This window comes from Dermacentor andersoni, chromosome 7 (genome assembly GCF_023375885.2).
Source record: "Dermacentor andersoni chromosome 7, qqDerAnde1_hic_scaffold, whole genome shotgun sequence".
In the NCBI taxonomy this organism is placed as follows: Eukaryota; Metazoa; Arthropoda; class Arachnida; order Ixodida; family Ixodidae; genus Dermacentor; species Dermacentor andersoni.
In genome coordinates this window covers 92,706,131-92,720,318 of record NC_092820.1, presented here as the reverse complement: position 1 = coordinate 92,720,318, position 14,188 = coordinate 92,706,131, and the positions used below count along the sequence as shown (strand labels likewise).

Below are 14,188 nucleotides of genomic sequence, written 5' to 3'. Positions count from 1 at the left end.
TTTGTATATTTCGATCTTTGATCAATAGATATATATATATATATATATATATATATATATATATATATATATATATATATATATATATACGTATGTATGCATGTATGTATGTATGTGTGTATGTATGTATGTATGTATGTATGTATGTATGTATGTATGTATGTAGGCATGTATAACTAACCTCGGGAGTGTCAGCGGCCGCCACCACTCATGGCCTTGGCGGTGGATGTGGAACACCCTTTCTGCCGCAGGCGTCACGCCTACGTGAACGTTTTCGGGTGAAGGTAGCTGGTATATAAAGCCACACGTGCTAGCTGAAGGCTTCAAAGCTGCCGGATGCGAGACCCTCGATATGTAACGAACGAAGCAAAAGGAAACGGAGGGGCCCGTTTAATTAGTCATACCATAAGACGCAACAAACAATGACGCCTAGGAAAGCATAGGAGAAATCACCCGTAGTTTTTACTCGGACTAAAGAAATCACACACACACACACTTATATATATATATATATATATATATATATATATATATATATATATATATATATATATATATATATATATATATATATATATATATATATACAGTAAGGTTATCTTTATAGTAGTCTGGTTAGAATTTTCTGTACACGAAGACGGTATAAGATTTTCCCACACATTGCCACCTGGTTTCACAGCAGCTGTAAAAGAAGCAAGAAAAGCAGTCACACACAAACTTCTGCCACTTTAACCAATTGTTAGAAAGATGTGTTATGATGCACGAATACAAATTCGCCGGCAAACCCGCGGGAGAGATGGTAGACTTCATGACCATGACATAATCATAATAAATGTAATCTCCTTATGCGCCTACTCTGAGGGTGGAGGAGTTTCCTAGCGATCTATTATGACCACTGTCGTGCGTATGCTGACTCCTTCCTATGCACGCAAATCTTCCAATCAACTGCCGCTGTAGGTGAGCGGCTGTGGAGGTGCTCTGCTCAGCACGAGGTCGGGCGCTCGATCCTGGCTGTGGCGGCCACGCACTCATGTACCAGAAATACAGAAAAGAAAGACGCTTGTGCGCGGCGAATTGGGTAAACGGTAAAGCACCCCAGGTTGTCAAAAGTAAGCAGGTGTTCTCCAGTTAGGCGTCTTTGATAAGACAGTGTGCCGTTTCGGGACGCTGAACTGCAGAAATGATTTCTTTTTAATTTCTCATTACAATCCAAACAGGTAATCCTCTGTTGCATTGGAGTTCATTTCTTTTCACGCAGCATGCATTATTTGCTATAGTAAAATAAAGGTAGTTAGTAATGAGCAAAAGATCACTTATTCAAGTATTGCATATTTGCTCACTTGTGTGCAAACGCGAGGCGTGGTCTGAGCGCGCGTACGCTGCATAGAAATGGACGGTTTAGCCTAAATCATCAAGTTATTTTGGTAATGGTTTGATGAATCTTACTAATTAGTTTTGTACAACAGTGCGCATTGCAGTGTTTTCAGTCCCAATGTCGTTTCGATGTAACCATTGTACATAGAGAGTTCAAACCCAAAGGCGTCTGAGCGCTTTGGCAGTAAGCAGTAATTTATTTAAACAATATGCATGTCATGAAATTGAGAAAGCCAGACTATGAGCGAGGATTATTGCGTTGCGACGGTCATCCTTGCCTGAACTTCAGTTCTTGCTCTCAGGGTAAGTATCTAATAAAGGTTGCGGCACTTGCTTGCGTAACACATGCAAATGGCTTAAGTTGCTTACATGATGACTAAATTTGTGGAAGATATGCTTTAATTGTCTACAACGGCAAAACAAGTGAATGTTTATCAATAGTCGTCGCCGCAAGTCATTACTACATGAGAATGCCCTACCGAATTTTTTTTAAAGTTTATAAATATGTTTAACTTATAGTGGCGCTGACACTGTTTCAATGATGCACATGAAATAAACACGCCGCTATTTGTAATTAATGATAGCAACTATAAACATAAATGTCATTTAATTTCACTAGCAGGTAAAAAAGAATGGCAGTGCTCGCAAAAAAATCTGTGGTACGTTTTGTCCTATTTAGCTGTTGCTAAGAAGGAGTTTGTTTTCTCTTCCCCAGCTTAGACTAACGTGGGCGAAAACGCGGGACTCTTTTCAGAAGCGCTGTAAGTTGTGCGCGCTTTGCCACCGTAGCTTTCCCTGCATAGCCACAGAAAGTAATTCGTGAGTATAGCGGCGAGCTTTGCGTCTGACCATGTAACCCTTATTGACCTCGGTAAGGAGACGGTCGCAGCCAAGTTATAAGAAATCACAGCGCAAGCCATCCATTTCCCACCTAAGGCAAACCTGAAATTGTGCATGACTGTCGGAAGCACCTCAAGAAGTTCTACATGTTATATTTGTGCTCATAACAGTCCTTTAGACTGGCATAATTAATTTGTTCACCGCGTGTTTAAGAACAGCACTGTAGCGGTTCGCAAGAATGAACTCGGCACACGTTTTTCTTTTATATTTTGCCTGCTTTTTACAGACCACCGAATCAAGTACAGCGCGAAATGACAGCACAAGCCTCCCCCTACCGAAAAAAAAAAAATGAAATAAATTTTTTTTTATTTGTTTGTTCAGTTTTGCGAACCACAATGGTTGGAAGCAGGAGTGGGCCAACAGATATGTACAGCCACTGTTACAATGTGTCAATGAAACTTGTAAATAGAAAAACATTTCAAATGTTAAAAAAGTGCAATACATTAGAATAATCAAAACGAATAAATGCAACCAGGTGATGAAATAAACTAAATAAAACGAAATTACACTGGAACTACTCTACTAACCCGAGCAACTTTGAATTATCAGGCAAGGAATTCAAGTTTGTTCACGAAAAAAAAAAAAACTGCTTTAACACTCTTGTTTCGCTCATGATGAGATGCCCTAGGCTTATCTTTTGTTCATGTGCTCTTCTGGTTTTAGACCCACGTTTTCAAAATAGAGTGAATGGAGTAATAACTCTTGCTGATTTACGCCTGTCCTTCAACGAGTCTAAAATGTGATCTCACTGAGAAGAGCATCTCAGACGGAGAGTCTCAGCGGCTGTAGCTGGTATAGACAAACAATGCAAGTGGGTGTGCGTTGAATTTTTTCCGGCTCGTCGTTAACCAATGCTGTGGGCGGAGGGCTGTCCCAGATGACATTCGCGCATTCAGGAGAGGGTTTGAGTATTGCTTTATATGCCTTTGTTCTTAACTGACAGGTAGAGCTGTGTAATTAGTGTTTTAATAACACCAGTTTGTGTCCAGCGATAGAATAAATGTTAGCTATATGCTTTCGCCATTTTAAACAGGAAGTTGTCTGGACATCCAAACACTTATCCAGCTCAACATTTGTCGGGAAGTTTGCACAGATATACTTCATGGGAAACCCAGTAATTTTGTTAATGTATGACGATGTCCGAGATTTACCGTGTGTTACATTGTGCCCTGGTTTTATTGCGATTATCAGTATTTGAGTACCCCACCTATCTATCTATCTATCTATCTATCTATCTATCTATCTATCTATCTATCTATCTATCTATCTATCTATCTATCTATCTATCTATCTATCTATCTATCTATCTATCTATCTATCTATCTATCTATCTATCTATCTATCTATCTATCTATCTATCTATCTATCTATCTATCTATCTATCTATCTATCTATCTATCTATCTATCTCCCGCCCGCATAATAGCGCATGTTGTCCTCGAGCTACGGGGACCGGGTATGTAATCATGGTCGTGATGCAGTAGCAGTCACTCAATCGTTGTCACTCCAGCATCGTCATGTGACTCCCGTCACGCCGTTGTCGTTACACCTACAACGCATACTAAGGGACTTAGCTTGTCTAATAACTTGGACCAGTGTGTACGTACTGGTGGTCGTGATATCGCCATAGCCTTTGCATCGCCTTCATTCCAGCTTTCTTCTCCAATTGTCTGTCGCCTTGCCGTCGTCGTCATGTTATTGTCATCATGCAGTCGTCATGCATTCATTGTCATACCGTCACCGTGATGCCTATGTGGTCGTTCTAGCATTGCCACTTAGCTTCGTCAGCCGACTTTCATCATGCTGTCATCGCCTCGCCATCGTCATCCCACACTCGTCGTCATGTACACGGTCGGGTGCCGTCGTGGTAATTCCATCGTTGCCATTGCAGAATCGTCATTTCACTCTCGTTATGCCGCCGTCGTCATGCCTTCTACGCCATAAAATAGCTTGGGCCGTTAAGTATATGTGTATAATCGGGATGCTGTCGCAGTCGATGCATCGCCGTCATCCCACTTTTGTCAACTGACTGTCGTCATGCCATGCTCGGCACACAGTCGCGATGCATCTGTTGCTATAGCGTCATCGTAAGCCCGTTGTGGTCATTCCAACGTTGACACTCCTTCTTTCGTCATGCGACTCTCGTCATGTCGTTCTCGTGACGCCATCGCTGTTAACTCGTGTCAGAATAAATTTGTTGTCGCACATTCGTTATCATACAGTCGTCGTCATGATATTGTGGCGGTTTGTTTATCGTCATCACAGCTTTATCATGGTACTCTCGTCATGCTGTAGCCGTATCAACGCATCGTCGCCATACTGTCATCGTGACGCAATTGTCGTGATGCTGTCGCGGGCGTTCCATCTTCGCCACTCTAACTTCATATGATTTTCGTCACGCCACCGTCGTATCACTTCTGTTTGCCCATCTTCGTTCACTTCAGAAATATCAGCATATTGTCGTCGTACCGTCGTCATCAAACTGCCAACGGCGTTCAGCCTCTGTCATTTTATTGCAATCGTGCCGTCGTCATTTATTAGAGACCGCCCTTGTCATGGCATGAACGCTATTGCATCGTCGTGAGACAGTCACTTCCACCTACCGATCGACGTGCTGTTGTCGCATTCTGTCGTCACTGTTCCATAATCGTTATTCCACATTTTTCACCTGGTTGTTGTCATACCGTCGTTTTTACGCCGTTGTTGTCTTACACTCGTCTCTTTCCCGTTGTCTTCATGCCGGCGTTGTCACGCTGTCCTCGTCATACTATCGTCATCATTTCAGAATCATTTCGTTGTCGTAACGCCGTGGTCATTACCTTGGCCGTTCCATCGACGTCATTCCGTGTTCATCTTTCCATGGTCAACACTGTGTCATCGTCATACATTCGTCCACACACCGTCATGCTCAATGGCGACTTTGGTAAGCGAGTGACACAGCAATGTGGGTGGATACCGGAGAAAATCTACATCCTACATAGCCGAAACAAGGAAAGTCTAAAAATGAGCGTTACACATAATAAACACACTTGACCTAAACCGCGCGGTGTGCCCCTACATTGCTTCGATGCTGATTGCACTACCGTCGACAGTCATCGTGACATGGGTTCTGGCGCCAGTTCTCCTTCTTTTTCAAATTCCGGTGATCGGGCGTAGCCCTTCACTTTTTGTCCAAGAAACCTTAAAAATAAAACACCCGAGGAAAGCGTAAACTGCATGCATCACCACTCGCTTCCTCCTCCCCTGCGCCAACATCATTGTTAGCCCAGGTAAGTTTGAGTCCGAACGAATCTGTGTTTCCGTAAGTCGAAATATGTCGGACTCACTCTAAGCTCATGAACCCGTGAGTTACATTGAGCCTGAATAAATTCAATGTTGATTTGTGTGAGTACCAGCAAGTCTAACTGAAATAAATTATGAGGCACGCCGTAAAGGGGGACTCTAGACTTACTAATACCACCTGGAGAGCTTTATTGTGCACCTAAAGTAAGGCCCACAAGTGTTATTGCATGCCGCCCTTATAGTAATGTCGCACCCCGGTAGACTATTCGGTTGTTGCGGGAGTGGGCCCGAACACTCACCGTACGGCGCTTACTCATTTTTCATTTTATCAAACTTTGGTGACTTACCTAAGGACCATATATTTGAAGAGTCATCGCAAGCATGTACCGTTCTCACAAGCCCCTGAAACATGACATATCAGAGAGTGCGTCAATAGTCGATTGGCAGAATGCGCGAAATACCCTTACTATACGCAGGGAAAACACGGGGAATGCGGGAGATGGAAATTCAGGACGATGAGCCAAACGTGAACAAAGTGAATGAGCCAACGATGAGCCAACGATGAGCCAACGTGAACGTTGGCTCCTGCATTCACCTTGTTCACGTTTGGCTCATCGATTTACTATACGCAGTCCTTCAAGAAGTATAGCTTTGTCATATGAATAAAACACCGGGCTAATGATGGCGTTTTACAACGAGAAAATGAAGTACACAGACAACAAATACGCATGAAATTCTACATCTACTATAATATTGCCAGATTATCATATTCTCGCGCAATCTATAAGGCGCACACTTTCAGCTGTAAATATTTTCCAGAAGCGCGTACATACAGGATGTCCCAGCTAACTTTAGCCAGAGTTTAAAAATATGCGAATGCCACGTAGCTAGACAGAAGCAAGGTAATATTGTTTGCCGTCAGTTGGAGATACCCAAATATTTTGTCAATCCACTTCATTAGATAATTAGTCTTGATTAATTAACGAACTTCTCAAACGTTACAATTAGATGAAAATTGTCAATCAGGTAATTGTAGAGCAGCATGAAAACCTCCCGATACAGCTTTCTGTTTCTCAATACGTGCTACATAAAAGTGTTTTTCCAAGCGTGAAAGGGGCCCGTAAATGCGTGCGAAATTGCAGCGCGACTGGCCGATCGAGTCACTTGCGCCATTAGTGACGTCGATTGCTTGCAGTCGCAGCCGAACGCGTGAAGCCGTTTCTCTCCGGTTTCAAATTGGGTAGGTCAGGCGTCATACGTACTCCTGAGGAGCAGGCAGCTTTTGATCTGCAAAGCCGCGAGCAGAACGGGGAACGTGCTCATTTACACCGTGCTGATGCTGTAGTCTGGGCACAAGAACAGGCCCGAGCAGCCGAGCTCGAGCAGCAACTGAGTACCGAGGATCCGACAGCATACCAATCCGTCGTTTAATGAAGCGTCGGGATTAACCCAGTGACAAACACCGTGGCCGCACGTTTCAGCTGCGCTGGGTAACCATCTACATGGAGTGCTAGGGCGGTGATTTTCCAAGATGCACAACGCGTAAGAAATATCATAAAAATAAATGACAAATGGACAGGAGCAATTAGCAGCTGAATGACGTATACTGCTTTGTTAGTAATACTGTACTGTGTATTAGGTTACTAGCTTTGTAGTTTCATCCTGCCATAAAAATAGTGTCTCGCGGCGCCTTAGGGTACTGGGCATTCCATATTTATCACTGCTGCTTTTTTATGTTCAAAAAAACGCCTAACGTCGAAGTCACTGTACTGCCTCACAATATGTTGGAGCTACAGCTGGCTCTAACAATCAGGCACGCAAACAAACTGTATTTCTCTTTAGCATACACCATTTGTCCATCCACCACGGAAGGTCATCTACTACTGAAAAGACACCGCATTGAATGAAACTGTCCTGTTCTCGACAATCATTACCTTTTCCTTGACAGATTCGATGAATGATTTAAAAGAACGGAAAAAGAGGCATTTTGTTTAGGCGACCCTATTTGGCGACTTCATGAGGAGGGCAATACTCCAGATTTTTCCTTTTCGTCTTGCTGTTTAACACCGATATAGCCAGCTTCGGTGCTAAACTGACCTAACCTATTCCCACTACCTTCATTACTTCTTTTTATTAGAGGTGGCACGCCAGCGACGCTTCAAATCTTGAATATAACTATGGCTTATACAGGAAGTACTTGCATGTAGTTAGCTAGAGTAATAACATTAGAAATTATGTATAAACTCGGCACAGTATAAGGTGCAAGTGATTTCTCTGCTGAATTCTATATCCGGTGATTCTTCGAGTTTAACCTGTGAACACTATCACAAATCAATATTTCATGTATGCGAAACGGATAATAAACGACAATACGGAATCACTACAATGAATTGCTCAATGGCGATTTAAGTAAGTGCGTGCTCAAGCTTTTCAAAATAAGTTATCCGACTTTATATTCTGAAGCCAAAATTTGATTAGAACGCATGCTTTTGGATGCTATAAAATTCACCATATGAAGTTTTTCAACATACATCAAATGCACAATAAACGAGCTTGGCAGCGCAAGTACGTACCACTGAGCTGCTAAGGTGAAAAGGAATTCTTGTATAGCTCAAGTCTAATGTGCAAATAATGTATACGTAATAATATGAGTATATTTGTTCTGCCGTAGTAGAAAACATGTCACCTAAACAAAATGCATTTTCGAATAAGCAAGCCCTGTCTTAAAGCACATCTATGGGCTGTCTATCGGGCCCGCGACGCAGCATAGAGGCTCGGTCTTTCCGTACCAACGTGGGAGCGGCCCACTACGTGCTTACGCACGTTCCGAAGGAGGACAAGAATAAAGTTTTACCATGCCATATGGCTTTGAAATGAGGGGCTAAAACTTCTGTGCTGGAAAAAAAAAAGAAATGGTACATCACCAATGCAAGAAAGGACATAGTAAGAAAGAATATTGTGTCAGGGTAGTAATCAAAACAAATCAATTGTATACACAGCAATAGAACGAAAAAAGATCACGGCAGTGGTAACTCGAACTACGCGTTAGTGAAGTCGCCAACACAGGGCAGAGGCTCGTCGCACTTGCAACGCTGTAAAGGAATTGTGCGACAAAGTACCGACGTTCAATGCTCACTAAATTCTAGCTTCTTACCTATACCGGCTTTGCAGGGGCAGTACATATAATAGCTGCCACCCCTGAGCTGATCTTCCGAGCACCTTTGTCCGCACATAGCCAGCGGTTGGCAAGTACCCACCGATTGGCGTACTCGGCAACATAAATGCATTTGACACTCCTCGGTGTTCTTACAGGCCTGGCCTTTCATCTTAGTCTGCAAGAAAAGCAAATAACAAACAATGCACATTTAATCTTACATTATCATTACGAATTTATGCCTTCAGTCATAGGTGCAGTTGCTTAGAAAAACTCCTATGCATGCGCCACTCGATGCATCGCATAGTTGAACACTGAGGAGTAAAACTCAAGTGTGCAAGAGCAGGATTCGGGACACATTGTGTACATACGAAATACCCAGGGAATGAGCAGGTACTTGTACCTATCTTTACAAAAGTACCCGGTAGACCCTACAACACTGTAGGAGTAGCCAACCTGCCCAATACAGGCCAGCGCATCCGTGGTAACGCAGCGGCATTCGGGCTCACCTTACCTAAGGAGACGGACAGCCTTACTCGTAGTTATGACATCAACAGTGTACCGCATTCTCCTCAGCCGTCTGCCGCACCCCCTTTCCGGAGCACCCATACCGTGGCTCAGTACCCACAGCTGTCTGCTTGCTGCGCACGAGGTAGCGGGTTCGACTACTGGCTGTGATGGTAGCATTCCGATGAGGCTAGGTGGAGAACGCTAATATACCATGCTTTGGTTGCTATGTAGTTAAGGGGAACCAGGGCGGTCTAAATTACACAAATGTGCAACGCTGGGCAAGTCAGCTGAATACAATATAGAAGGGCTGACACACACCACAGGCACTGCTGTGTGTGTTTCTTCCGTGTTTCCTCGTTTTTTACGATGCTTTCACCCATTCTAGGTCTAAATTCAGAAGCACCCCGCATACCATCGTGAGCGCGTTCTATAACAGTCGATTGAAACAATGACGCCTAAGTACTACTTTTACGTTGCTTGAAAATTTGCACGAAGATATACGTTTTCTTCGGGAAGGCGTCTCCTTACACATATTAACTGGCTGCCTTGCCACTACATAATGCTGTAGGAATAAACCAATTCAATGACGCACTGTGGTGGAGAGCCTACACGAAGCCACCAGTAAACAACCGGGTATAATTGTAGTTCTGAACTAATTGTAGTGCCCAAGCTGTACATTTTCACAAATACTTAAATAACTTACGAACATCTGTCCTCCGTTGTTTCCTCCCCATCCGGGTACTCTTTGGTCCAAGAGGCATAAGTCTTTCGGAGATACACTGCCTAAGGTTTGACTCGCCGTGGCTGCAACAATGAGGAAAAGCAGCACAGCTGTGGTAACACTAGGAGAAAACATACTGGAAACCTCGCGTGCTGTAGAATATGCCATTGTGCACGTAATGCCCACGCCCGTTAAATATATGTAGCATGCTACGCAGCAGCCAAAGAAAAAGAAAGACCATCTGGCCAGCTAATACGCTGTCTAGTCATACTGCGGCACACTACAGGCGAAGTAGGAAATATACGAAACTGCGCAGTTAGGCGATTTAGGATTCGACACAGCATGTGTCATACAGCATGTGTCAAACTCTTTCACGCAATTGTATTTATGTACGCTGCACAGAGCAATGTAAGAGTTTAGAATAGCGTTATATTACTGGTGACATTTGTAATACTAGGTCGCACCAGTACCTGGCGCGATTATTTGCCTAATATTGCTGCTCTAAGAGCAGAGCGCAATAATATGCACAGGGACAGAAACATGAACAAAGAGAACGGGAGGACGGAATGTAAAAAAAAGAAAAAGAATTGCGGACAGGAAAACACTACGAAGACAATTTTTGATATAGAAACTTTCGAAGGCAACAACAGGTTCTTGTATTTGAAAGGTACCCTTCTTCCAGTTTAAGCTGACAGATGTAGCTTGTATAGATTTTGGTAGAATTCGTTCGCGAAAAGTTCGGGAGGAACCATCATACGAGGATTGTTGACGTTACTGCGATTAGCAATGAAGCGATTTATCGACACGCCGTGTTGAAAGCTCCTAAACGCGTCATGCGTAAGGCGCGCGTGTAGTCAGGCTCCTCTGTCACGCTTAACACTGAACGCGCTAGTCAGCCAGTGGCACTGTCGAAAATTCCGCGCGCGGCGTGGATTGGATTCCCCAAAGCGGAGGATAAATCGTTTAGTGGCTGGTCCTCCTCAATATAGTCCCTAACATTTTCAACGCATCTGCATGTTTAACAAGCGTTTCATGGTAAGGAAGGATGTTCTTTGAGCACTAGTAGTTGGCCGTCGGCCAAACTAATGTGGCTAGTGACAGCGGGTCGTCAGCCTGTGTCCGAAGTATCCCGTGTGGCTGCCACCACTGCTGTGCCTAAAAAGGGGTAATGAAAAGATCTGTCAAAACGGGCTGTTTCCACCGCACCGCACGCAAATGACGTGCCGATTGCACGATTAATTTTGAGAAGAATGGAAATAGTGCTGGCAACATGAAGACGCAACGGGAAGAGCAAGCTCTCTGAACTTCGTGTAAACAGCGGATGGGAGATTTCATTTACTTCAATGCGCGACTGCAGTGCACTAAACAAAAGAAAGTACAGAAAGAATGCCCCGAAGTAAAAGCTAGTGTAGACCTATTATATTAGCCGTTTTAAAACCTCAAGTTCGAGTAGTCGGTTAAAAAACAATAGGTAATCAGCTGCAAGAACCATAAGAACAGGAACTAAAATTCCGTTTCTCAAGACAATAGAAAGGCACAAGTTAGCATAACGAATGCATTCGATTCTGCCTAATAGAAATGCAAGGATACAGCTATTTATCACGGAAGAAATAAAAAAAACCGTGTTCTAATGATTATAAGGAGTACTAAATTTTTACTGTACATGACCTCAAATTGTATTTGCAGTGTGACGTGCTCCTGTGCACGCTTCCGCAGTTTTTTAGCTGTTTCTATTGCAGATATATACTACAACTGCTAAGTAAACCAAAAATAGCTTTATGATTGCGAGATACTGCAACGCGTGTGAGATTGGTAATTTAAGTGGTAGATATGCGCGCTTACTAGTAAATGAGTTTCGTATTGAGTAGCGCAGGGCGAACAACAATAAAAGGAGGACAGAAGACATCACAGACAACAAACAGAAATGAAAACAAATGCAACATAGATGTTTTAACCCTTAACGCTAAAGCGCTGTTTTAGAATGCCTGTTCTATGTTTTAGCGCTTAACGCTCACTGATAACCTGCCTGTCTCAACTCCATAATATATAAGGGCCGAGTCTTACCTGATTACAATTTTTTTTGGGATAATGACTGCCGTCTACTTGTTTGACTGCTCTTTCTAAGTTCCCGTACCAGGCTAGACTCGTCCATTGCATTTGACGTGCTGGTGATTTCCCTCTTTTATCGCTAAAGCGCGTAAGATTCCTTTCGTGAAGCAGATCTTAAAAAAAACTGAAAATGGCGGCAGAGGATCGCGTGCTGCTGCACACTCAAGCGTGCATGTTCTTCAGGAACAGGCCTTACTCCTCTGACAGCACGGTACTTCTTAGAGATTATCCCGTCTACAGCAGGCAAACACGGTCGAGCAAAGTGGTGCGCTGTCTGTTGTAAAAGTCGAAGCAACTCTAGCAACGAAGCTCGCAAAGTACGTACTTTTGGAGTAAGGAGAATGGTGAGTGACTTTGCCTCGCTCCTTGTATTGATATCTATCGTGTGATAGAAACATTTTAATCCTCCACAGTTAGTCCTCGCCAAATTTGGCTTTTTTGCATTCACTAGTGTTCCCCAACAAATACTCTCGCTAAACTGTAGCGGCAGCATAGAGCGGCTGCGTTGGAACTGAGCCCATATCAACTTAGACATTTCTTTAGGACTGACCACCCGACTACCTCGACATCTGCTGAACTAGCTGCTCTTCGCGCTGCACTCCGTTTCGTCAGTCGGGAGCCACCTCGACAATGGTCCATCTTCAGCGACTCAAAGGCAGCCCTACAATCTGTGCTATCAGCTCTGCGTCGCGGGCCATTCGAACAGCTCGTATTCGATATTAGATGCCTACTCCATACATCACAGGAGAAAGGACACCACGTGACGTTTCAGTGGCGGCCAAGTCACTGCGGCGTCACTGGAAACGAAGACGCCGATAATGCCGCTCGGGCAGCTCTTGAAGACGCACAAGACGAGGCCATACCGCTTTCACGATCCGACGCAGCTAGCAGACTTCGAGTGCTTGCACAGGAGATGACGCTCTCTTTATGGTGCACACCAAACAGCCAGACCAACCAGAGCAACCGTCAATACCACCTGCCCTCTTTGATGCATCTCTATATGCCAACTGGACTCCGCCGAAGCGAGGCGACTCTGCTTTATCGCTTATGGTTAGGGGTGGCTTTCACGAAATCTTACTCATTCCGCATTGGAATGGCCGACAACGCTCTCTGCAATGCCTGTCTCTGCGAGGAGACGCTGAAACACATTCTGTGCGACTGTCCTGAATATAATGTTCAGCGACAGTCCCTGGCATCCGTTCTCGCGCACCTTGACACTAGACCATTGTCCCTCGACACGATTTTCCCATGCCGCCGACAGAAGACATCGCAGGTGAAGGCGACGAAGGGACTACTTCGGTTTTTGAAAGAGACGGGATTGGACAAGCGGCTGTGACAGTGATATCACGTACAATGCCAGATTGATGGACTCTAACGGACGATGTGTGTGTGCTGTGCTGTGTGCTCTCTCTCTCTCTCCCTTCCCCATCTTTCATCGCCCCCATCCCTCTCCCATGTGTAGGGTAGCAAGCCGGTTACGCTAAACTGGTTAACCTCCCTGCCTTTCCTTCTCCACTTTTTCCTTCCTTCCTTCCTTCCTTCTAGTTAACATTCATGGTTCTTGTTACTTTGTATTTTAAGACACATGTTGTGTATTGACTAACACATTCTTATATATCCGTTTCGAATCTGCACAAAATTTGCTACGCAAATGTCATATTAAAAAAAAGGCTTTTTCGAATTTTTGCCTGCAGTTCAAGGACAATATTACTTCAAATCTTATTCACGTTTCATCCTAATCGTATTTGTAGGCCTTACCAGCCAAAAGAACAAGCTCGACCATGTCTTGTAGGTCTAACTAATCCAACTTAGTGAAACGACGCATAGTTACACTCGCCTTTTTTCACGAGCTAACTCACGTGCACACGCAATGCCAGATAGTTGATATAACCAGCTCGAAACGCTTTCTGACGCAGGCTACCTATTGCACATTCTAACTTTGCTTGCTTTTCTATTGGTCCGGAATGTTTAAACCAGGCAAACGACAGTGTAGCATTCCGCAAGAAAATCGAAGTACGTAGTCGTTATAGCGTGTCATCCGTAAAATATTATAGCGTGTCATCCGAATAATCTTAAGAAAAAGGTTAATGTGTTGCTTTTTCTGTGCTTCAAAAGATCTTCAGCATCTTCTATTTAACG

General features: G+C 43.8%; 1 long non-coding RNA gene across 1 annotated transcript; it reads right to left on the bottom strand.

The window, feature by feature from the left end:
* Positions 1-585: 585 nt before the first annotated feature.
* Positions 586-10,134, bottom strand: LOC126534133 (uncharacterized). Its single transcript, XR_007600245.3, has 4 exons — positions 9,923-10,134; positions 8,710-8,887; positions 5,903-5,957; positions 586-682 (listed from the first exon to the last, which is right to left on the bottom strand). It is a non-coding gene; the product is annotated as an uncharacterized lncRNA (long non-coding RNA).
* Between the last annotated feature and the right edge of the window lie 4,054 nt (positions 10,135-14,188).